Source organism: Lissotriton vulgaris, chromosome 11, assembly GCF_964263255.1.
Source record: "Lissotriton vulgaris chromosome 11, aLisVul1.2, whole genome shotgun sequence".
Lineage (NCBI taxonomy): Eukaryota > Metazoa > Chordata > Amphibia > Caudata > Salamandridae > Lissotriton > Lissotriton vulgaris.
The window spans coordinates 34,417,775-34,443,548 of record NC_141699.1 but is presented as its reverse complement, the minus strand read 5'-3'; positions in this window follow the sequence as shown (position 1 = coordinate 34,443,548).

Sequence of the window (25,774 nt, the reverse complement as noted above, 5' to 3'; positions counted from 1 at the left end):
ATGGGCCTCCTGGCCCACAGAAATGAATGGGAAATTATTCCTTATTTGCAAATTCGCAAATTGCGATTTCGCAAATAATGAATGATTGGAAATCGCTAAAAAATAGCGATTTTGTACATACATACCATTTTGCGATTTCTAAATAGCAATTCCTTAAAAATCGCTATTTAGAAATTGCAAATGGTGATGATGATACAGATGGCCTATAGTAATTTATTCCAACTCCCTGGAAGAGAAATGGGCCACCTACCATTGTATATTTAGGCACTGAATGTTGACCCCGTTCCAGCACTACCAGCTTTTGAGATGTGATAACCAAACCTGAGTATTCTGGTAGAATGTTAAGCTTTTAATATCATCATGTCAAGATATTCTCTACTTGTAGGCAGCTGGATCTCTATGTAGTGTGTTACAAGGAAGTGCACTGTGCAGAGAGTCCAGGGAGTCCCAGAATGGTACACAGAGGCAAAAGTAGATAATGCTAACGCTCTATTTGTGTCAGTGAGGGTAAGCTGTTAGACTTATCAGAGGGTAGTGTTAAGCATTTGTTGTACTCAACAAGGCAATAAATGAGAGAAACACTCAAAGAATAAATCGAGTCCAATTTGCAAAAATAACACAATGTTATATAGTTTTTCAGACCAAGAATTTAATTCACAGGTGATTACTTCTTTTGTTATGAATTGTGAAAGTTGGGACAATAGCTCACAGCTCTGCGCAATTACGCACAGTGCATTCCTATGGGATAAAACACAAAAATGTATAGAAAATCATGTAGACAGTTCTTGGGGTTCACCGTCTGGTTTTAGGGTAGAAGCAAGTCCAGGTTCAATATTCCACCAGCAGATGGTTGGGGGCATGACACAAAAAAAGCAACAGGTGGCAATGCCCTTTGCAAAAGCACATCTACATGCAACGTTAACCGGAGAATAATGAGGTTGATAAACAGTATGTTGTGATGTTCTCAAGGTAATAATCCTCCTGCCACCTAGGAGGAAAAACAATCTAGAAAGAGACCTCTCTAGAAAGATACACGTGCAAACACAAATACCGAGGCACACGGCAAGCAGTCCATAAAGTGCATGTGTCAAATGACCACAAAAGCAATCAGAAGTTGTCCAGTCCAAATGTTCCTTTCTTTTTATTTTCTGATTTCCTTCTTATCAGTGTGATGCAACAAGCTGGCAGCCGACACATGTTTCGTCCTATGAACATTTTCAAGGAGAAAATGAACGGAAGTGATCCAGAAAGTCATAAGCAAAAAGTCCTATCCAGAGCTGGGCTCCATGTATTAGTGCTCACAACTAGTCTTGTGATATAGATTGCTTCAACCAGAACATGTTCTTTTAGGTTTACACCGGCTTAAGGCAAACAAAGTAGAAGACCTCTCCGTAACACATCACTGGCAATCTGCTACCCGAAAAAAATGCGCTGGAACACGACCAGTAGAAGGCCCAAATCACCTTTATTAGTTCTGCTGGGAGCAGGGCTTCTCCCCGTAAAGCCGATTGTTCAGAAATCTCAACATTCAAGTGCCATTCATGGCCATGTCCTCAGGATGAAAATAAGGAAATCGTAGATAACATTCGAGTAACAAAGGTCCACCTGTAACTTATTAACAGGGCGTGACCAGCATTGTGGCCCTGATAAGCCTGAGCATTGCCTGTTCAATCAGGAACTCATTCCGTCAAATTAAGCCAGTAAGCATCCCAGATTCAACCAAATGCAGAGTGCTGGAGACGTTGGTGGTGGACGCTACAAAGAATGGGGGGCCACCTCAAAGCAGGCTACACAAGGTGACTTACAGGTAAGTCCAAGGGATCCCAAACAAGGGATCGGCTCGCAAGGGCCTCAGGAGCATGGGAGCACAGCCAGTTTGTCGATACCCAGACCAGGAGTGTTGAGTGAAGAGCAGGTTGTTCAGTCGGGCTCTGTGCGTCAAGATTGGCTTCGCAGTCAGGGGCAAGCAGGGTGCAGGGATGATTTCTGGACAGCTCGGCTACTCATGAAGTGGGTCTCAGGGTTTCTGACATCCCTCAATGGGTTCTTGCTTCCTGGGCAGTTGGAGTCCAGATTGGACTGGCAGTGTGCATTGTGTAGGTTGCAGGGGTTCGGTACCCTGGATATTGCTTCGGCATAGCTCCGGTAGGTCCTGTGTCTTCACATTCGGTGAGGAGACAGACCTGACAACCCAGAGCTGGTGTACCTCATCTGGTTCCATTGCTGAATCGGCATCTCCATGGAACCGCAAGTCAGTAAGCCGGACTCAGCGGATTTGGTGCCTGCAGTCTGCAGGGTGAAGGACTGGGTTATTTAAGACCCAGCGGTGCCAGGGGACAACACCTGAAACCTTCGTGGGTAACCTGCTCCGGCGTACGAATGACAGAGACACGGGGCACTTCCTTCGGCGTCAAAGATTCAAGGTTTATTTACTGCAGGGAGACACAGAAGTCACAGGAAGTACAACGAGTGTAGGTTCGTGGAGACTGCTTCAAATTGGTACTGTGGATCGCTCCTTTTATACATAATTCTCCCATAGGTTTACATGGTACACAAAGGTTTACGACTCGGTTCCCATAATTATCCCCGAGAGGGGTCGCTTTGGTCACTTTGATACATTCAAGGTCCGGAACAGAAGTGCAGAAACATTTGGCGGTTCCCAACTGTAAAAACCCATCTTCCCACCATTAGTACATTCCAATCAGCAGTAAAACAGATCGAAGAAGGAACAAGAACAGGTGCAGAGGAAGATGGAGACAGTGGGGAGATTGGAAAGGGTGTAAAAGGGAAGGTATCGGGGAACACGAGCTACAGGCATCAAAGGGACGTGCCTAATGAGATGCACGGCTGAGACAATAAACCGGCACGGCGAGATGAGCCTCAAGCGGGGCCATCTGCCTTACAGTATCATTCCCCTCGTCATAAAGACACTTTCAAAGGACATGTGTCTTCCGCAGATATCTTTGGAATCCCAGGGTCGCGAAGCGGACAACGTCCGTTCGCTGGCTACTTGAGGGCAAGAGACAAAATGGATGCCGTATCTAAGATGGAACCCGTGGGTACAGATAGAGAAACCCACGTAACAGACGAACGGTTTAGGTTAGCACAGCGAAACTGCGTACACCCACTAAACTCGTCATTTGCGGTTCATAGATACCAGACTCGACCATATTCGTGCGAGTCGAAAACACCACTTACAATTGTCACGGAACCTCAGACGCTCCTTTTGCCCTCATGTTGGCAAGCACTAGTCGGAATCATACTCGATATTCATCAGACCATCTAAATGCTGCTGTAACATAGCTCTGTCCAACCGAGCTCCTTTGGTAACAGGCGGCTGTCTTATACACGTTGTAGCCACATAAGGCAGGACCACACTGCACACAAAGGCAACACGTGAACAGGAACGCCACAACAACTCCGATAATCATCAGAATCTTCCAACCCCAAGTCGACATCAGGCCCCAAAACCACCCAAGTAGCGTCCAATCCCCTACATCCACGTGTATGGATTCAGAGATCTTATGCAACTTTGAGATGGCTTGATAGACAGTCGGAGCGTTATCTGGAATGAAAATACAGCAGCTCGAATGGATCACCTTACATACCTCACCTCGATCTGCTAGGATCACGTCTAAAACCATACGGTTTTGTAACGTCATAAGTCTATCCGCCTGAAGTTCTGTGGTGATATCACCAAGGGCACTGGCAGTAATATTAGCTGTCGATTCTACCACTCGAGTCAACTGTCTCAGGTTTCTACTATTAACCATAGGCCCCCAAAACGGGAGGAAACCCTTGAAAAAGTCTCCTGCCTCTTGACCGGCAGTGTCCTCTTCGCTAATTACGCCTCTCACAACTCTAGTCTTGTGATAGTCTGCGTCTACAGTGAACGTCGGAGGCAACAGATTTGCGATAAAACATGAGCCCACAAAGTCGGAGGGCAACCATGCATACGCACGATCATGGCAGACAAAATATGTACCCTTGGCAGCCAGAAACACAGGGGACGAGACCATCGGCAGAATGTAATTTTCAGTGCAAGCACTCTCTCCAAGTCGGGCTTTCGATCTTCGGCCACGACCCATTAAACAAAAATGACCAATGTGGGGTACGACCCATATCGGAGGCGAGCTTTTAAGCTGTTTATCACTCGTGAGCGCACTATACTCGACCTTACTCAGGACCCTATAGGCTTGTACCTCTTCCTCCGGGATGAGCGACGGCTCATAGATATCTCTATCTAAGTCTTCTATCGCTATAGACAAAGGCTTGTGATACGAGCCAGGGCCAAAGTAGGGAGAACGTGGCTCTCGACTGGGGTAAGAATCTAGTGCGCTTCGAAACATTGTTTGAAATGCTCGAGCTGAACCCTGGGAACTATACGGTAAAACCAGATATGGAATTCCCTTATCCGTGGTATGTGGCATCAGCCCACACACCCAACAATTAGTAGTGTTAACCACTAACTGGTGCTGGTGAAGGAGCTGAATAAAGGAATTATTGCGGAATTCTGCACGTCTAGCCTGCTCGTGTTCGGGTAAGATATGGAAAGAATGAGGAGATGCAGTGGAGGTAAGTTTAGGGTCAGAAGTAGGAGTAGGTATGGCAGAAGGTAAGAAGTAAGACATCGTGTAATACACCCCCCCCCCGCCAATAGTGCAGAAACAGTCAAAAGCAATACGAATATTTGAAACATAAAACATTTGGTACGACTAAGTTGTTGTAGCTTGAACCTTTGCGCCTGAGCTTTTTCCAAGTCCATCAGCTTTGAAAACGCCATCCCCTATGACCGTCCGCAACGTTTCTTGACGCACTTCGTTCTGTGTAGCAGTAGTCAATCCCTAGGAGTTCCCAGGAACCGACGGTCTTTAACCTAGCGTCAAGACCTACTAACCAGAAGGAAGTACACGCGCGGCCCTACGGCCTTTATTTACAATTGTGTATGCAAAATGTCTCTCAGCTGTGGAAGCAAAAATACATGTGGAACGAAACTCAATATATACAAAAATAATTACAATGATACGGGTGTTCAGACTGATCGTGGAAAACGGGATAATGCAATTGTCAAGGGACAGAACAAAATCTTTTTATTTATCCTTAGTGCTGGATCGCAAAAAGTATCGAGTTTTCCCAGGACGTGTCTGTTCGTCAAACAAAGGATCCGTTGAAGGAACAGAGTTCTGTTGATCAGTCGAATGTTCTGGTCTTGAGTCTTTTGATGACAAATGTTCAACAGTGTCTTTCTGCTGCACTGAGGATTCTCCGACAGGTTGTGCGTCGCTAAAAGGTACAAACGCCGGCAATCCTTCGGATTCAGCTGAAGCAATGCCCCTCCTCACCCACGAGTCTGCCGGTAACGGTATAAGAACTTTCTTCGTATGGGTGGCATGCACCCAATTTTTCCGGCCCTCTAGACGAACGGCAGTTCTCGTGGCAAGGAGGACCTGGTAGGGTCCAGTGAACCTGGGCTCCTAATTCTTCTTACGAGCAAAGTTACGCATTACCACCCAGTCTCCGGGCTGGAGCTGGTGGCCTGGACCCTCCGTCTGCGTCGGCAATGCTACGTAAACCTGTTGGTGAATTAACCTCAGTTTAGCAGTCAGATCATGAAGATAATCAATCAACATTGGGTACTCAAGATTACAGAACACACCCGGTCTAGGGACCCCCCAAACATTCGCAGGACGACCGAACACTATTTCATAGGGACTGAGCCCTACTCGGGAGTGTACGGTTGCCCTTGTTGACAGTAAAGCTAAGGGTAAAGCGTCAGGCCACGAAAGACCAGTCGTAGCCTGAATCTTCGCTAGCTTTAGTTTAAGGGTGCCGTTATACCCTTCAACCAAACCAGCTGACTGGGGGTGATTGGCGCTATGGAATTTTTGATTAATTCCAAGGCCCTTACACACACTCTTCATCACACTCCCCACAAACTCACTTCCGTTATCAGACCATACAATCCGAGGCATTCCGTACCGAGGAAAGTATTCCTTCAGTAGGATTTTCGCAGTTGACAAAGCAGTGTTGTCTTTGAGGGGATAGGCTTCAATCCATCGGGAGAACGCGCAAACCACAACTAAAACGTATTTCAGGTTATTGCATCGCTCCATATGGATGAAGTCTAATTGAATCACCTCAAAAGGACATGAAGGGGGAGCAAAACTACCAGGAGGAGTTGGAGTTCCCTTACCAGGATTGTACAACATACATACCATACAATTCTTAACCAATCGTTCAGCACATTTAGTGATACCATCATTCTTCCACACAGGGGACAGCAACTTACAAATACCTTTCACGCTAATATGTGCTAACCCATGTGCCATTGTCACAACAGCCAGCACATACGCATCCGGCAACATCCATCTCTTATGTTCCGACAAATCAACCCAACAACCATTCGCATCCAACTTTCCCGTACTTTCTTTCCACTTCGTCTTTTCAGTCTCGGTGGCCTCGTTTTGAATTGCTTTCACACTCTCGATAGTGTCCTCACACATACTAGACTCTGTAGGCCACCTAACCGAACTTGTCACATACATTCGAGTGCTAAGGTTCCGGGCAGTCTCCTTAGCAGTCTCATCCGCAAATGCATTACCACGACCAACATCATCCGTCACCTTACGATGCACACTGCATTTAACAATCGCTACCTGCTTAGGCAACGTAAGTGCATCCAAAAGATCATTCACAAGCTGACCATGCTGAATCTTCGTACCATGCGATGTCATAAAACCTCTCTCTCTCCACAATCGTCCAAAGCTATGGGCGACGCCAAATGCATATTGGCTGTCGGTAAACACATTCACACGTTTCCCTTTCGCTAACACACATGCTCTAGTGAGGGCGATCAGTTCTGCAGCCTGGGCAGAATTCTGATTCAATCTCGCAGCTTCAACAACAGTATTCAACGTTACAACAGCATACGCAGTGGTCACATCGCCATTCGGCAATTTAAAACATGAACCATCCACATACAACGTTCCATCTGGATCTTCCAAAGGAGTGTTTTTAAGGTCCACTCGACCTTTTGTTTCCTCTTCGGTCCTCAAATAACAGTCATGTTCTGCTATTCCATCTGACTCTGTGCTAATTGGTAACAAAGTCGCCGGGTTCAGAACATTGCAACGTTTTATCTGAATATGACTTGCCAACAGCGTCAACTCGTACCCAGACAACCTCGCACTCGTCAAGTGCTGAGTTTTCGTACGATTTAAAAGAGTGTTGACTGCATGCGGAACCATCACCGTAAGCATATTATCCATGACCAATCCTGCTGATTGTCGGATGGACACCGCAGCTGCCGCTGTTGCTCTCAAATAACTCGGCAATGCTCTAGCTACCGGGTCCAAGGTCGAGGAAAAATATGCACATGGACGTTGCTTACCACCAAAAGGTTGCGTTAAGACACTCAAAGCACAACCTTCCCTCTCGTGAACATATAATGTAAACGGCTTGCTGTAGTCAGGGGTACCTAACACAGGAGCCGAACACAATGAATCACGCAATTCAGAAAAACTCTTCTGACATTCTTCCGTCCATGGTAAAGGAGTTGAAACATCCTTGCACGTAAGAGCCACCAATGGTTTCGCTAGCAATGAAAAATTTGGAATCCATTGCCTGCAATATGACGTGATACCTAAAAAGGCACGCACATCTCTTTGGGTTGTTGGCACAGTCATTCGCGCAATTGCTGCAATTCTCTCTGGGGTCAACCGCCTTCCCTCCTTTGACAATAAGTGACCTAGATAGGTTACTTCTTGACAACAATATTGGAGTTTAGAAGGTGACACCTTGTGATGTAAGTCACAGAGATGTTGCAGCAACGACACCGTTGCAATTTTGCAAATACCAAACACATTGATCAATTTGATCTTCTCAACCCGCATCAATCAGGCTTCCGAGCAGGGCACAGTACAGAAACGGCTATGACTCACATAATTGACGACGCACTTCAAATGCTAGACCGGAACGACACCTGCCTCCTCATCCTCCTTGATCTCTCCTCAGCATTTGATACTGTTAAACATGAGAATCTACTAGAGCTCCTAAACACAAGAATGGGCTTATCTGGAACTGTTCTCAAGTGGTTCACCTCCTTTCTTCACAACAGGTCACAGAAATTCAAGAGCAACAACAGGATGTCATCGCCAATACCCGTAACGCTAGGTGTCCCCCAAGGATCCTCGCTATCCCCAACTCTATTCAACCTAGTCATGGAACCTCTCACCACCATGTTACAAGCATCCAATGTACACTTTCACATGTACGCTGATGACACCCAACTCTATCTCAAAATACAGTCCCCCAAGGACATCTTGCTCCTGAACTCAACGATCAGATGCACCCAATCCTGGCTGGCCGATAATCATCTCAAACTCAATGCCCTGAAAACTGAATTCCTTCTGATCTCACCTCCAGCGAAGGCCTCCACCACTCAAATTTGGCTTAAAGACCTAACTGCACTCAATGTCCAACCCACCATCGTGGACTCAGCAAAATCATTAGGCATAACACTCGACACCAATTTGAACATGCAGCAACATATCAGCAAGGCAACAAAGGGAGCAAACTTCCAGATCAACACTCTGAGGAAACTTAAACCCTACCTCCCAGCCAAGGACTTCCAAACCGCAGTACAAGCACTAGTCATACCTCGAATTGAATACGGCAGCATCGCCCTCTGTGGACTCCCCCTAACTACAACCGCACCCCCTAAGAGCTTCTCTAAACGCTGCAGCGAGACTCATCACTGGGTCAAAAAAATACTCCCATATTACCCCGGACTTGAGATCCCTGAACTGGCTGCCATTTGAAGCTAGAATTCATCTGAAAATCGCCTGCCTGACACACAAGGCGGTACATCTAAACTCACCCAGATACCTCGCTCAGAAACTGACAATATCTGGAGGAACTAGAAATACCAGAGGCTCAAACAAGCTTCTGTTGAAACCTCGAAGATTCCGGAAGGAAAAAACATATAAGCGCTCCTTCTCGGGAATGGCGCCCAGGATTTGGAACTCTCTCCCGCCCGAAACAAGACTTATCTCTTCCACCACACTCTTCAAAAATGAAGTAAAAGCTATCCTCATGGCTAAATACACCTGAACTACTATCTGTTAGTACTCTGCACGATCTATACTACTTGTTTGACCCTTTTGATTTTGTATTAACTGCTCTATTACTCACATGTGTGGCCTTGTAGCCACTTATTTGGGCTTAGCGGCCACCTACTTGTATCATTTGACCTATTGATGTATCTGTTTTAACCATGCTCATGTACTTCTCTGTGTAAAGCGCTCTGATATCTGCAAGGATCTTGTCCGCGCTATATAAAACTTTCAAAATAAAATAAATAAATAAATAAATATCCTGAGTATCTGCAGCTACCAATAAGTCATCGACATACTGGATTAAGGCCACACCAGCCGGCAACGTGAACGCATCCAGTTGACCCTTCAGGGCTTGACTGTAAATCGATGGACTCTCACAGTAGCCCTGAGGAGCACGTTTAAACCGGAAGCTGCGACCACCAAGAGAGAAACCGAAAAGGTCTCTACTCTCTTCTGCAATCGGAATGCTGAAGAACGCATTCTTCAAATCGATCACCGAAAACCAAGATGCAGAAGCTGGAATCAGAGTCAGTAGCGCCGTGATGTCAGGCACAACGGGGAACTGAGGAATCACAATTTTATTTACCTCCCGTAAATCGATAACAAAACGATAAACAGGTGGTTTCGAAGGATCAGTACGTTTTAGAATGGGCAGTACAGGGCTGTTGCACACGTTTCCCCGAGTTTCTTCAATAACGTCTTTCTCGATCAAATCATAGATGATCGCTAACAGTGCTCGTTCACCATCAAGAGAGATACGATACTGGGGAATACGTGGCAATCGCACATTAGATTTCAGCTGAACAACGTAAGGGGAGATGTCAAGCAGGCCCACATCATTGGGACCTGTTGCCCACAAAGATGCAGGAAGAGAACTCAATTCCGGCGGAAGCTTATCGAGAGACAAGTACATAGGAGAGACAACCCTCTCACCTAACGTAAGCTTTACACCCGCAGGAGAACAATACAAAGTTGCATACAAACGTTTTAGCAAGTCCAGGCCCAAGAGATTTTCACCACAACCAGTAGTCAAAATCAATGGAGCTTGAAGCTCACGAGGCCCAATTGTAAGGGGCAAAGGGCGCGAAACTGGATTGCTAACGGGGGCGCCAGAGAATCCAACGGAAACATTTGTTAAGCCAGACAAAGGTGCGCCAGGGAGTTTCGAATGCATTATGGAACTTTTCGCTGCACCAGTGTCCAACAGAAAAGGCTCAACGACGCCCGATGTAGCAACTGCGACGTAAGGCCCTCTCTGATCAACCGGAACTGATACCACTCCCTCTCCTTGTCTATGGCTGTCCTAGTAATTACTGTCGTCAGTTCCCTGATCGACGTAATAATCGTCTACATTGTACTGCGCAGATCGTCCTTGTGATGATCCACGTTGATCGAAACAATTATTGGAATTTGATGAATTATCTGATCGGTCATTTTGAGCACCACGACCCCTACCGCGTGATGTCTGCTGAGAACCACCACGACCTCCTCTAGATGAGTTACCAGTATAACGATCGTTTAGAACAGGACAATTGAATTTTAAATGACCCTCCTGTCTACAATAGGCACATTGATTGTACCCTAACGAAGATCGTTGAGAAGAGGAGTCATTTCGAGATTGTGATCGATTAGATTGCGACTGCGATCTATTTTGCTGTGAAGCATTCTGATTCGAACGCGGAGGATACGCCTGCTGTAACAATACCTTAGTTTTAAGTTCTTTCGTCTTTTTGTCAGTGCGGTCGTTCTCCTCTTTCTCTCTGTTCTCATAATACTGTGCTGTAGCCAATATTTGAGCCGAGGTAGAAACGGCCCACGCACTCTCAGAGTTTTTTAATTTATTGCTCAAGTCGGGCAATAAGTTAGAGCCAAATTTGTCCACAAACAACCGTTGACCACCCTCAGTGCCCATATTCTGACCGCTATGGTCGATGAATGCCTCCTCAAATCTTGTAAAGAAATCAGAGACACTCTCGTTCTTCTTCTGTCTACAAGCTGACAATTTGTCCCAATTCACCCTCATAGCTGGCATAAGTGTTTTCATTAGTGTAATTATTCTTTGAGGGAGATCGGCAATCAACTGCTCGGGTTTAGCACCACCAGTTTGCAACCCATCCGCCGCTACAAGGGCAGCCCAATCACCACCCAATTCATTTGGATGATTTTCCTGACGAATCTTAGCCCATACCGGTTGCGGTACAACATTACCAAACAGCATATCGATATCGGCAAGATTCATTATCGTAGCGTCTACGAGCTGCGACAATTCTTTATAGTACCCTGCAGGATTTTTGCGAGGGTCAGGCAAAGATTGCTTCACCTGTAACACTTCTGAACGTTTCCATGGGAGATGTATCCATACTCTCTGGAAATGCGCCAATACCGGAGGTTGAGCTCCAGGAATAGCAGGCATCCATACTGGAGGAACGTCCCACATGGGAAACTGACCAAACGCATCTAACTGCCTCTCAACATCCTCAACAAACAAGGCTTGAGGTATAGGAGTGGGACGGAAAGATAACAACCGCTCAACAGCACGTCGAACGTTGGTATCCACTATCAGTCCGTTCGAGAACTGAAGCTGTAGATCAGACAAAGCGGTCAACACATCGTCAGGTGCATCGGCCGATATCTGATCGCGCAGGACCTTGCACATTTCTTCGAACACGTATCTTTGTGTCGGTACATTGAATTGACAAAACGTCTCAAGTACAGCACGTGGAGGGTTTCTAAGAGGATGCGTCATCCAACCCATCGCCATGTTGTATAGCACAGCACGTTCCCTGTTACCGGGAAGCTGACTACGTCTCTGAGGACCATCTGAACCAGCGGACCCAAAAACAGGTCCGAGAGAATTAAAGAAGCTAGCCGCAACAGGAGAAGTACGACTGCGAGTAGATGGAGAAGTATAGCACAAGGGACTAACAAGAGAAGGGGTAGAAACAGAAGAAACAACAGGAGTAAATAGAGCAGGAGCAGTAGCGGAGGCCGATATTGTTACAGCCTTACCAGCTAGCTATCACATCTGTAGGCTCGACAGACCAGAAGGGAGAGGGGGTGGGTTGGCCATCATCATAAAGGACCAGTATCACTGCCGCACTATAACATCGACCATCCCTGGCTGTGAGAGTCTGGAATTCTGTATAGAGTTTAACGCCAACCACTCCTTCTCTGGTACACTGATCTATCGCCCCCCTGAATCCGCAAAACCATTCCTTCGAGCACTACCAGAGATCATAGCAAAAAGATCCCTATCGGCGGCTAGCTACACAGTATTGGGAGATCTCAATCTACACTTTAACTCGCCGTCCGACTGCTCTGCGAAAGAGTTAGTTGATGACCTCGAAGCCCTTCAACTGACCCAGCTGGTTACATCCCCAACTCACGAAAAAGGGAACCTTCTCGATCCTATTTTTAGCAACAGTATGGATTTAATAACTGCCCAACCTATCCCCCTCTTATGGTCTGACCACTACCTGGTGCCGTTTACCTGGTCCACCTATAAAGCCCCCCATTTATCCCCCCAAATCTCGCTGAGAAGAAACTGGAGAAAACTCCCCGGCGACCTCTGGAGGGGTGAGTTAGACGCTACTCGTCCACCATCCTGCTCAGACCCTAATCTGGCATATGGAAACTATGTTAGCTGGATTACCAATTCTTTAGACTCTCTCTTGCCTCTTTGCAAAACATCCTCTAAGCGAGTGCAGACATCAGCTCCCTGGTTTTCTGACTCGCTGAGAGAGCTAAAACGTCGATGTAGGCAACATGAGAGAGCCTGGCGCGTAGACTTTCTTCCAGAAAAGAAGGCAGCTTATAGAGAGACGATCAAAAGTTACAAAGAAGGGATCAAGGCAGCCCAGGCAACTTATTATTCCGGCAAAATTTTGGAAGCCAGATCAAAACCTAAAGAAATTTTTAACATAGTAAAGCAATGCACGAGTGCCCCCACTGCTCCCCCCTTACCCAAGACCAAGGAGCAATGCAATGAATTGGCGGATTTTTTTCATGACAAAGTGCTGAACATATACTCCACCTTCCCAGCCATGGCTCTGAATCATGAGACGCCCGAGCCATCCAACTCGGAAAATTCTCCCTGTTTAGACCTGCCTACTACTGAGCTGACTCTGGATCACTTCCCTCTCCTGGATCTTGTCACCTTAGAGAAAGTGGCCCGCCAGGTCAAGTCGGGATCCCCTCGAGACCCAGCCCCCCCAGAAATCCTGATGCAGGCAGGTGATGTCATCCTCCCTGTAGTTCTGGAACTGCTAAATTCATCTCTGTCCACTTGTACAGTGCCCACTGCCTGGAAGCAAGCCTCGGTGCGGGCGCTCTTAAAAAAATCTAATTTGGACCCTAACGACCATTCCAACTATCGCCCCATCTCACTGCTTCCATGGACTGGTAAGGTGCTGGAAAAACACATCAACGCCTTTCTGGTCCAGTTTTTGGAGAATCACTCCCTACTGCACGCCTCCCAGACAGGCTTCAGACCTGGCCACGGGACTGAAACCGCCTTGCTAGCAGTGACTGAAGAGTCTCGAAGGATACTGGATCAGGGGGGATCAGTGGCAGTGATCCTCCTTGATCTGAGTGCCGCCTTCGACACGGTCAGCCATATCACTCTGCTGAACCGTCTCCAGAACATCGGAGTTTCGGGAAACGCACTAAGGTGGTTTAGGTCCTTTCTGGCCGACAGATCCTTCCAGATCTTTGATGGTAACACAACATCTACCATCAAGCCTCTCAGCTGTGGAGTGTCGCAGGGCTCATCGCTGAGCCCTGTACTGTTTAACGTCTATATGAAACCGCTAGCTGGGGTAGTAGAACCGTACGGCATTAAAATCGTGTCGTACGCCGACGATACCCAGCTGGTGGTTTCACTGGCCCAGGAGAACGGTGGACAAGCCTCAGGCCGGCCTGCTGAAATGCCTGGAGAGCGTGAGGGAGTGGATGACTAACTCCTCCCTCAAACTGAACGGTGGAAAAACTGAACTCATGCTCTTAGGCCCACCCTCACCACTACCTTTCTCTTCCTTATGGCCTGCTGGTCTAGGGGCACCTCCCACCCCTAAGGACAGTGTCAAGAGTTTGGGAGTCTGGTTAGACCATAAACTCTCCTTTTCCACTCAGGCCACTAAGTTGTCTGCCACCTGTTTTGGCCTTTTAAGAACACTGAGGAAGGTCCTTTCACTTTTACCTCTGGATGCCAAGAAGGTGGCAGTACAAGGCCTTATCCAGTCCCGTTTAGACTCAAACAACGCCCTTTATCTGGGGGCGCCTGAGATGACTCTTCGAAAGCTGCAGGTGGTACAAAACTGTGCAGCACGTATCATACTCCAAATCCCACGGTCTCAGTCCGTTAGACAGGGACTGAAAAGCCTACACTGGTTACCGGTGAGACAGAGAGTGGCTTTTAAGGCTCTGTGTATCACACATCGAGCTTTTTGGAAGACTGGATCAGCAATCAACACCAGCCTTGTTATCCCTTACCACCCTAACAGGAACCTCCGGTCTTCCTGTACTTTTCTGGCAGTGGTGCCCAGAGTAAGGAGAGCTAGGTCAGGGGGCAGGATGTTCTCACTGAACGCCGCCAAGCTGTGGAATTCACTTCCCGTTGATCTTCGATCCACACCCGACCTACTCCCTTTTCGCAGGAAACTGAAAACCATACTATTTAGGAAGCCCTCTTAGTTCCTCCTGTGCTCCGTCTCAGCTCTGTCTAATCTTAGCGCTTGGACGCCCTTAGGCAGCAACCGCGCTTAACAAATCGAAAAATAATAAATAATAAGGAGTATGTGGAAGCGGAGGAGCAGTAGGAATAGCAATAGGCAAGGGAGCATGAACAGTCGGAAGAACGGTTGCAAGTTGAGGAACAGGCTGAGGAACAGGCTGAGGGGCAGGTACAGGGGGGACCACAGGAGCTGCGGTACCCTGTACATACGGAGGTGGCGACTTCATAAGATTGGACATTAAAGGATCCTCAACTGATTCTTCCTTCTTATCCGACTCCGTAGGCAAAGCAGGATAGCATTTATCTATGGACATGCGCTGTAGCCTATCAAACACTTCCTTTTCCTTATCCTCCTTATCACGCTGAAACTGCTCTGCTTTCTTTACAATGGCAGCAACACCATCTCTCTGATTACGTTTAGTCTGTCTGATCTCTTTCTGTCGGGCTTCTTTACGCCACAACCGAAAGGCATCAAACATGGCCGGCCTTGACTTTTTCTCAAACAGTTTAGCCTCTAGATTATCTAAGATCGGGGTCTCAAAGCTACCATGAGGTAGCCAACTAAGGACACCATCTTTTTTAGTGTAACGAATCCAATAGTCATTAAAAGTAATCTGGCCTAGCCCGTGTTTACTGTAAAGCTCATAAGTGGGAGTTCCAACTGGAGGTATCGGACACGAGTCCTCCAGTCGGGAATCCGTACCACAACGTCTGAAACAACTAAACAAAGTACTACGACCAGGCATCTTGCACACTAGCCGAGTTTCACAAACGTCAAGGGTTACGGGATTTACCAAGTCCCTGCAAAGAGCAAAAACCCTCGGTTTTTGGCGGCTGCAGTCGTCAAATATCACAACAAAGTACCAAGAACCACAAATGCAATGGAACCATGCAACAACTAAGCAACCACAACCAAGAACTCTGGGAGCGACCCACAAATACTTAACTCAAAGATCGATGGCGTCACCAGGAAGGCCCGTCAATCGTCTCGCTATACCAAGGTCTACGCCAGGCGCCAAAACAGGTCTACAGTCAGGGCAGCAGTCAGTCGCAGCCGTCAGGAGGCGGGAATCTTCGCGGGAAAAGTCTTCGGGCCACTTGTTTCGACAACAGGATCGATGAAGCGGAGTGCACCTTCCCTCGGAGATTTCACACGAAGTTCCTCACGATCGTCGGGCTTGGACCGGTACCACTGATGCAGCCCAACGTTGGGCGCCAACTGAAGGACTGGGTTATTTAAAACCCAGCGGTGCCAGGGGACAACACCTGAAACCTTCGTGGGTAACCTGCTCCGGCGTACGAATGACAGAGACACGGGGCACTTCCTTCGGCGTCAAAGATTCAAGGTTTATTTACTGCAGGGAAACACAGAAGTCACAGGAAGTACAACGAGTGTAGGTTCGTGGAGACTGCTTCAAATTGGTACTGTGGATCGCTCCTTTTATACATAATTCTCCCATAGGTTTACATGGTACACAAAGGTTTACGACTCGGTTCCCATAATTATCCCCGAGAGGGGTCGCTTTGGTCACTTTGATACATTCAAGGTCCGGAACATAAGTGCGGAAACATTTGGCGGGTCCCAACTGTAAAAACCCATCTTCCCACCATTAGTACATTCCAATCAGAAGTAAAACAGATCGAAGAAGGAACAAGAACAGGTGCAGAGGAAGATGGAGACAGTGGGGAGATTGGAAAGGGTGTAAAAGGGAAGGTATCGGGGAACACGAGCTACAGGCATCAAAGGGCCGTGCCTAATGAGATGCACGGCTGAGACAATAAACCGGCACGGCGAGATGAGCCTCAAGCGGGGCCATCTGCCTTACAGTATCAGTCCCCTCGTCATAAAGACACTTTCAAAGGACATGTGTCTTCCACAGATATCTTTGGAATCCCAGGGTCGCGAAGCGGACAACGTCCGTTCGCTGGCTACTTGAGGGCAAGAGACAAAATGGATGCCGTATCTAAGATGGAACCCGTGGGTACAGATAGAGAAACCCACGTAACAGACGAACGGTTTAGGTTAGCACAGCGAAACTGCGTACACCCACTAAACTCGTCATTTGCGGTTCATAGATACCAGACTCGACCATATTCGTGCGAGTCGAAAACACCACTTACAATTGTCACGGAACCTCAAGGTGAGTAGTTCCTCTACCCCAAGGGAATTCTTCAGTGATTGGTGAAGGTCTGGAGGTCCTTGGAAAACTTACCTTAGTAGGGCGAGACAGCACACCATGTTGGTCGAGTCTTGAAGCAGCAGGCAGGGTTTTGCACCAAAATTCTGCAGCAGGTACTCCATGCTCGGGTTCAGCAGCACTTTCTCCAGTTCTTTTCTAGGTCCATCAAATCGGAAGATCTGGGTTGAGGGATGCCACCTAAATACTAAATTTAGGAGTGTTAAAGGGAGTGAAAGGTAGTAGCTAATGGCCTACCTACCTGTAGGTTGTCTACACCCAGTATGTGGCCATTTTCTGAGGGAAGGAGCATAATTCTGACCCTAATAGGCTAATTCTCTCCAACCCAAGATGGAGGAATTGGAAAAGCGTAGGTCACATCACCTGTTCCAATTAAGGGTTGGTGCTGGCTGATTGTGGGCACACCTCCTAACCTTACTAATTGTCCACCTGTCCTCCCGCCAAAAGTGGGGTCAGAATATGGGGGCTGGCATTCTCCACTAACTGGAGAGGCCTGAATCATATTTCAAAGATAGTATGTCTTTTGAAGCTTCCACCCTGTACAACAGGTCAAGCTCGGAGGAGGTGTGAAACACCCCCACCCAGAGCAGGTTTGTTCCCGGCCTCTGAGAGTGAAGTCTCCCATACAAGGAGGCTAGAAACATGTCTAGTGGTGACAAACTGGCTGAGACTAGTCGGTAACCCCACTAGTAGTTGTTTGGTTTTCAGGGAACACCTCCAAGGTGTCCACTGGGCGCAATAATTAATTCATCCAACACTGGTATCAGTGAGGATTTATTAAGACAAGATGTTTGGTACCAAACATCTGTGGGTACAGTGAAGCCATCATGGAGCTGGGGAACTCGCACTGACAAGCAGTGGCGGCTGTTGACATTTGAAATTGGTAGGGAGAAAAAGTATTGACGTACTGCACTGCGGAGAGCGAGCACAGCGAGCGAGCCTGAGCAACCTATGGTTTGAAAAAGAGTGGAAAAATGGTGCATTTTTAAGCAAATTTGAGGAAGCAGGAAGGTTAACAAAGCAATATGATTTCATATTTATCATTTAAGAAATTGCCAATTTTAATGAGCTATAGAGGACAACCTTCGCGTATGCAGATATCATTTACCCATATTAATTTTTGAACACACTGATGCACTTGTAATGGTTTGAACTATACAATAAATACATTAATTGACTGTGCAGTCCTGTACATCAATATGATGACACTATTTCCTTAAATTAATTTTCCGTTTTCATGCAAAAAAACACCATTTAAAAAAATTAAGTACAGAAAATATGAATCCATTTCAAATAGTACTCTGAAAAAAATGCCTGCATATAACAGCAAATGCTTCCCATGTTATTGTTTCCCACAATTCTCAGTAGAAAAGTCATCCCACGTCGTCAACAGAGGCTCCCAAGTTATCAGGTATGCGCAGATCAACAAACCCTGATAGAGGAGCTAAGCTCGCGACCATGATGGCCGCACTGTAGCTCGGCTCCGCCAACCTTCCTGCCTAAACGCATATCCTGATCTTCATCCTGCTCCGAGGCGACACACTCGGCAAGAAATGGAAAGGGGAAACAATGCTCGCACTCACCGTTTGCCCCGGGGGCTCCTGTGTGCTGCGGATCTGGAGTTATGCCCTTGCTTGGTCCGGGGCCTCCGCGGCGTGCAGACCGGGGACTTGCCTGTGACGGTCGGCCGGAGTGAGAGTGTCGGCGGCGGCCCTGGTGGAGGAGAGGGGTCGGCTGAAGAGGCCGTTGTGCGGTTGTGCCGGTGGCGAGTGACTGGGCCCGGTCTGGCGGCCCGGGGGCCCTGTGGAGGGCGCGGCCCGCCGCGGATGGGGGTAGACCACGCAGGAGGCATGTCCCCCCTTTGGTGCCCTGTCCGGCCATCTTGAAGCCCTTCGCCCGGAATCGCCGGGCGGTGTCCGTGGGACGGCGCCCCTGGCGGTCCCCATTTTTGGTGGCCCTCCTTTCTGCACCAAGGTTCCCATTCCCGTGGCTCGGGGGACCCCAGCGGTGGGCCTTGCTTGAGAGCCCACTCCAGAGGTTGAGGCACGGAGAGGCACAGCTGAATTTACAAGATGGCGACCGGTGCCCTGAGTTACAGAACTGCTCGGAGCGGCGAACCTGGGTCGCTGAAGTGCACGAGGGCCGTGCCCTGTGATCGTGAGCCCACGATTGGTGATGTCCTTGGCGCCCTGCATTCTTTACATGAGGCCATGGTCTTCGGCTCCAGTGTGAAAGATAAGAGGTCTGCCGCCATGTTTGTTGGACCGTCCCTCATGGACACGGCTCGTCTTCGTGTGTGTGCTCCTTCGCCCCCCCTCGGCTGCTGCGAGGAGTGCTGCCGCTGTGCATCTGCAGGACCGTACGCTTGCAGCCCCGGATCTCCAGGTAGCTTCGATTGTGGCGGGTGTGGACGTGGGCCCCACGTTGGGGCCCATTCATGCCTGAATGACTGGGGAGCGAGGTGGATGCTCGATTCGAACTGTTTTGGTGTGGCCCCGCTGTTACCTTGCGGGGGAGACCTCGCTTTATCGGGCGGCGAGACTACACCCATACTGCTTGCTGCTCCTGATGTTGCTATTGGAAAGTCTAGACTGCCGCAGCCATTGCTTGCTCTGCCGTTTGATACTGGGGTCCTCTGGTTTACACCCCTGGCCTGCTTTGTTCCGATCCTGTGCCCATCTTCCCTCGAACTATTTGCTACCCACTAAACTATTGTGCATGATGGCTATGGTCAGGAGAGGACAGGGGTGAGCCGAACTGGACCCGGCGGACCATTGGTTAATGGATGGAGATAAGGACTGCCAGCAGCCGTGCCAATATGGCCGATTCCTTCGAATGTTTCTGATACTTGAGGTTGTGTCGATATCGCTTGGATGTGGTTTCATGTGTGTGAAGGCGGGGGGGTGAGGGCCGAATGACTCGATTGCAGATCTCGTCTCCCTCTGGTTCTTTCTCTCCCTCTTCTCTGTTTTGTTACTTTCTCACTTTCTAATTTCCTATATTTCGGGTTTCTATTTAGGGCGACAGGCACGCTGCTGGGGGGGTAGGCTGTAGCCTTCTGCAGGGGTGCAGGGTGGGGCGGGGTTTCTTTACTGTTCGTTTTTCTTTTAGTTCTATGGCTCTTTTGTATCCCTTTATCGGGACGCTGTGGCTGTACGTGTTTCCCATGGTATGATAGCTGATGGGATGGGGGATGACTTGCTTGCTTCTACGGTGTTGATTGCACATATATCATGACTTGCACGCCCTAACCCCGATAGCAGATCTCTCAGTATTGCGCGCTTTTATCGCTGTGGGGCGCGTGCAGTAGCGCGGCGTTCTTTCTCTCTCTCTTCTAATATTTTTTATTCCTTCCTCCCCCCCCCCTTTTTTTTCTATTTACTTGGGTTAGTATAGAGGATGAACACAACTAAGCTGCTGCTCTGGTTCCTCTGTTATGTACTAACACATATATAGGTGGTCGACGGGTGCGTGATGGGCCACGGTGGGACTGTTCTGTACTGGGGTGTCTATAAGTTGATTCCTGTTAACCGCGGCTGTTACCTGTTTTTTTTTTATTGATGCCCTTCTGTTTTGATGTTGGACAGGTGGCCCGCCAAGGGAACTTAGATGGCTAAAAGTTGCAACTGATCCTGCTATACTTCCTATTATACTATAAAATTAACCTTCCTTAATCCTGTTTCCAGCGGTCATATTCAGCCCCCTCCTTTTTAATATTAGATCGCTTGCTTGTACAACGCTGGGTGACTGCCGGGAAATTTATTGTTGTCTCATGTGCCTTCACAATGTGTCGTGGCCGGTCTGATTATCTGCACAATAAAGGTTTTTAAAAAAAACAAAAAAAAAAAAACAAACCCTGATAAACGGAAGTGGCCAGGGCATTCATGCAATGGATCTGCCTGCACTAATGGACTCTGTGGATCTGTGCAATCACTGAGGTGCTAAGAGTGGTTTAAAGCCACACACAACATTCAGCAAAGCATGCATTTCTGTCCCGACCCCAGGCTACTTTGAATTTTTATCAATTTCTTTGTGGTCTGGCCTGATAACTTTAGCTGCCTGCCTGGCTCTTGCAAATGATAGTACATATTTCCATGTTTAGCCTATTATTCAGCAAGTAATAGGAAATGTAATTCATGTTTTATGTATGCTTATATGGTTGTTGTTATACACCGAATAAAGCTTTTTTAAAATTGAAATTAATAGTACATACCTACAGAGAGGAGCTATTAATACTGGTTAGTTCTAAGAAGGCTTGCAACTCCACATGTTTTATCGAAACACAGAAATTATGTTTAAAGAGCAAAACGACACTGCAAAAAAAGCATGGAAAAGTGAATAATGTAAAGCCACTTAGCATATTTTAAAAGGAAACAAATACCTCCGGCCTAGCGCCAGGCTCAGAGACCCCTGGAATACAGCACTCCCCAGCAGGTAAGACCAGCACCAGTGGTCTTCCTTCTGAAGTGACTCCGATAGAGGTCACACCCTCTCCATCAGGCAGTGCAAGGTGGACGCTGCACCTTCACTGGACAAGCGGCTCCACAATCTAAACAGATGCAGCTGCGAGGTAAACATGCACAGGGGCGAGCCTGCAACCCAGGGGGGGCTGTAGACATAGATAGGTCAGTGAAAAGCTGCTGTTGTGAGACACAGGGCCTTTTTAACTATCTCCGGGTTCCCTTGAGCACTAATCTCAGACCACCTGCTGAGCTGCTCGTTGCTAACTCTTTGCATCACTGGCCAGGACCCTCGCCCTCCCACAATCAAGGCGCAGCACATGATGACGTCATTTCTTATAACCTTTATCACTGCCCTCGCACAGCACCATACCCAGTACCTCAATTCACGGGAGCAATGTCACACCGGACAGTTGTTTTCTATAATTCACAATAAATAAATAAATTCAGCGACTTGCATATTTTAAAAAAGGTGACCCTTAAGATGTTACATTCAGCATGAAATGAAATACACAAGGCCAGGCGAGCGAATCTTTTGTTCCCTAAAAACACCCCGAGGTTCTAGGGACATGTACCGACGTGGGCCAGCTGTCTGCTACTTTGTGCACACAAAATGTAGCAGCGGACCTACGATGCCGCACCTTAAACCCAGTTCCAAAAGTTTGTAAGTGTGTGTGCAGCCACCCTCGATATCAACTGCTAATTGGCGTCGCTGTGTTCCAGATCCCAGGTAGTTTGTTTAACTTGTGTGGGGGCGCACAGCAAAGAAGTCCAAAAAAGATGTCGATTTAAATATATGAAATCCTTTATTTATTATTGTTCATTCTTTAAAAGACAGTCACAGTGCAATTAGCAACAAAGTCAGCCAACGCGTTTCACTCCCTGCCAGGGAGTTTCTTCAGGGCGAAATGAAAGTAAAACCGGTAACGCGTACGTCGATCCTCTAGAGTCCTTGAGAAGCTATATATATATAAGCTTGAGAGGGTTTCTATTCCTCCTGTTGATTCAAAAATGTTATTTTAAAAATCATTTCACACACTACTTCTCAGAATAGCAATAGCAAGCTAAATAAAGGGCGTCGGTTTCTGCAACGTAAGTATAGTTAGCCTAACGGCTAGGGCGCTCGACCTCGGACCTGGGGAACCCGGTTCGAGTCTCGGTAATGTCGCTAAACCTTCTGTGATTCTGGGCAAATCACTTAATCTCCCTGTGCCTAACAAAATGAATGTGTGTCCTTGTGTAACATAACTGGTGCTATGTAAAGCGCTCTAATACCCGGTACAGGGCAAGTTCGCGCTATATAAAACTCTGCAAAAAAAACAATTTGTACATTCACTAGCTATAAATACGTCTTGGGGAGGGACTCGTACCTCTGCCCAGCCCCACCTCCACCCCCTCAGGTGCAGGCTCCACAGCGACAGAGCGCAGGTTGCGGAAAGAGCACAGCACTCGCACTTCTCATGCTAATGGCTTTTAGTACTACTTTGAAAGTATTATTTAGCGAATATTAAAATGAGCTGGCCTCATTTATGAGAAATGACGCATCGCTGCGTGAAAGCAGCGATGTCACTTTTCAGTGCGCACTCCTTGCGACATACCTGATGGGTCATATTTAATGTCGCAAGGAGTTACAGATAAATCAGTATTTCTGACGTATCTGAAAGCGCAAAAGTGACGCATTGCTGGAGTGAGTCACAAAAGTGACGCAACTCCAGCAATGGGTCATTAAACATGGGCACGCCCTATGGTAAAGGGCCTGCTTCAGTCTTACGCCTGCTGTGAGGCAAGCGCAACATTTTGACGCAACAGCGTCCTAGAAGTGAAGCAGTGAAATCTTATAGATTTCACTGCGTCACGTCTACGAGAATTTTTGCGGGGGAACGCCCCCCTGCATACATTATACGTGACGCAGGTATAATGTAGCTCAGGGGTTTACAAAGTGACATATCTGCCTAGATGCGTCACTTTGTAAATACTGCGCAACAGGAGGCATGTTTTGCGCCACCGATGCGTCACAAAAAGTGATGCTTCAGAAGCGCAAAACTGATGCAAGGCCTCATAAATGAGGCCCAGTATGTTTAATGAAAATCCATTAGCCTCACGTCCTTGACACACATTTTGGGCGGAGGGGTCGAGGTTTAGGGGTCAAGAATAAACCGCACACAAAGGCTCCAAAGTTAGGTTTCTAAATAACCCAGCGATGACTCCCGCCTTCAGATGTCTTAAAGACACCTGTCAAATCCTGAACCCGGTGATAGACCGGCCTAAATATTTAATGCCAGAAAGAACACAAACTGAAAACAATTTGCACTGCTCTGTTCCGATAGACAATGCAATAAGAGTCAAGTGCTTCAGGGGGGGTGGGTGTCAAGAGCGCGAGATCTTGCCTGCCGCACACTCAGTTCCATCTCGCAATACTCACGGGGGGAGGAGGGAGGCGGCACAGTAATGAAATTAAAATGTAAACTAAACTTACCTAATACTACCTTCCTCCCACTTCCTCCGGATCACGCGCCACCTCTCCTGCTGCTCCCAGCCGGGCCTAGTTAACCTAGGCAGCCTCTCTCCCGCTCCCCTAAGCCAAAACCAACGCTGCAATAGCAGCGTTGTGATTGGTGCGACCGTCGCCCGGCCGGGAGCCTGTAGGCCAGGGATTTTCTCTATGTAGGCAGCCTACACAGAAAAATAGAAAGGGTGCCCAACTGCGCATGACTAGTTTAGACGGCCATGGGGGCCGAACAAACAGCCAGCACCAAAGACAGTGGGCTAGCGACGCCTCCCCTGCACTCAAGGAGGAACGCCCACAAACCGGCACTCCAGGAACATCTGCTTCTCGCACTACGAGAAACCAGTGAGGCAACGCCCCCACGCCCCAATGGAGGAGCCACCACTGCTGACTAGGGTGACCAACCGTCCGTAAAGTTCACGGACCGTCCGTCATTTTAGTATGATGTCCACAAGGCGTCCGTAATTTGGGAATCTCAAATTACAGACGTCTTACAGACATCATACTAAAATCGAAATAGGAAATTTCAGTAAGGAATGCTGTTTCCCATGTGAGAGGCCCTGTGAGTTTAAAAGTTTCACTCTGGCCTCTCGCTCTTATCTTTTAAACTGAAGAGGCTGCCTGCAGCAGCCCCTCCCGGACCTTGCCGCAGACTGTGTGGACTGGCCCATTGTCATTCTGAGAGTGCAGCTGAATAGCACTTTAGAATGACAATGGACCCAATTGTAGTGACAGCATGTGGCGTGCCTTCTCCTGCATGGGACTTGTGCTAAGCATACTGCTTTTGTCTTGGCGCCAATCTGTACATTTAAAAGACAGATTTCAACATACAAATAAAAAAATACTATTTATTAATGTTAATTGTTACTAGCACAAATCTTGTTTGCAGAAAGGGCCTGATGTCGCTTTGCAAAGCTGCGTGCATACTGAAAAACTGTGAAGTGCACGATTGACTCAACCTTATATAAACTTATTTTGACTTGTATTTATTTTGGTTGTCTATTCACTTATATATTATTGTGCCACCTCCTCTGATATGTCTGTAAAACGTATGTTTTGTACCAAATTTTTGTCCTGAATTTTTACCTTCTGTCCTGAATTTTTGTCCTGAATTTTGACCCTTTGTCCTGAATTTTTACACTGACCGTGCTGAATTTGCACCCATGCCAGTTGGTAACCCTACTGCTGACAAGTGTCCAGCCCATGGTCATTTATGGCTTCTCTGTGCCGTTGCACTTTCCAAGAATTGGTTTAGAGATAACAGGGTCATATCCACTCAGGCAGATATGTCCCCACTTATGATATAGTGCACCCTGCCTTAGGGCTGTAAGGCCTGCTGTAGGGGTGGCTTACCTATATCTCATGCATTGTCTGGGGCATGGCACACAGGAATGTTCACTTTTCTTTGCACCAAGACTAGCAACCTGCTCTGGCGGCGTGCACGATTTGGTGAGGGGTTCCTAGGGTGTGACAATGCCCAAGGTACCAGGGGTACCATTTATTAGGGACATATAAATGGGCTGAAGTTGTGCCAATCATGGGACAAGGGTACAGTTTACAAAGAGAGATCAGGCACTGGGGGCCTGGTTAGCAGGGACCCAGTGCAACATTAGCCGAAATCACTTCATGTTCCAGGCAAAAAGTGGAGGCTAACCAGGTAAAAAAAAAGACACTATCCTAAAGGACACCCACCCAACAAAAGAGAGTAAGACTAACCTTTCCCTAGAAAGTCTCCATCTTCGAAGTGGAAGAACCTGGAAAGG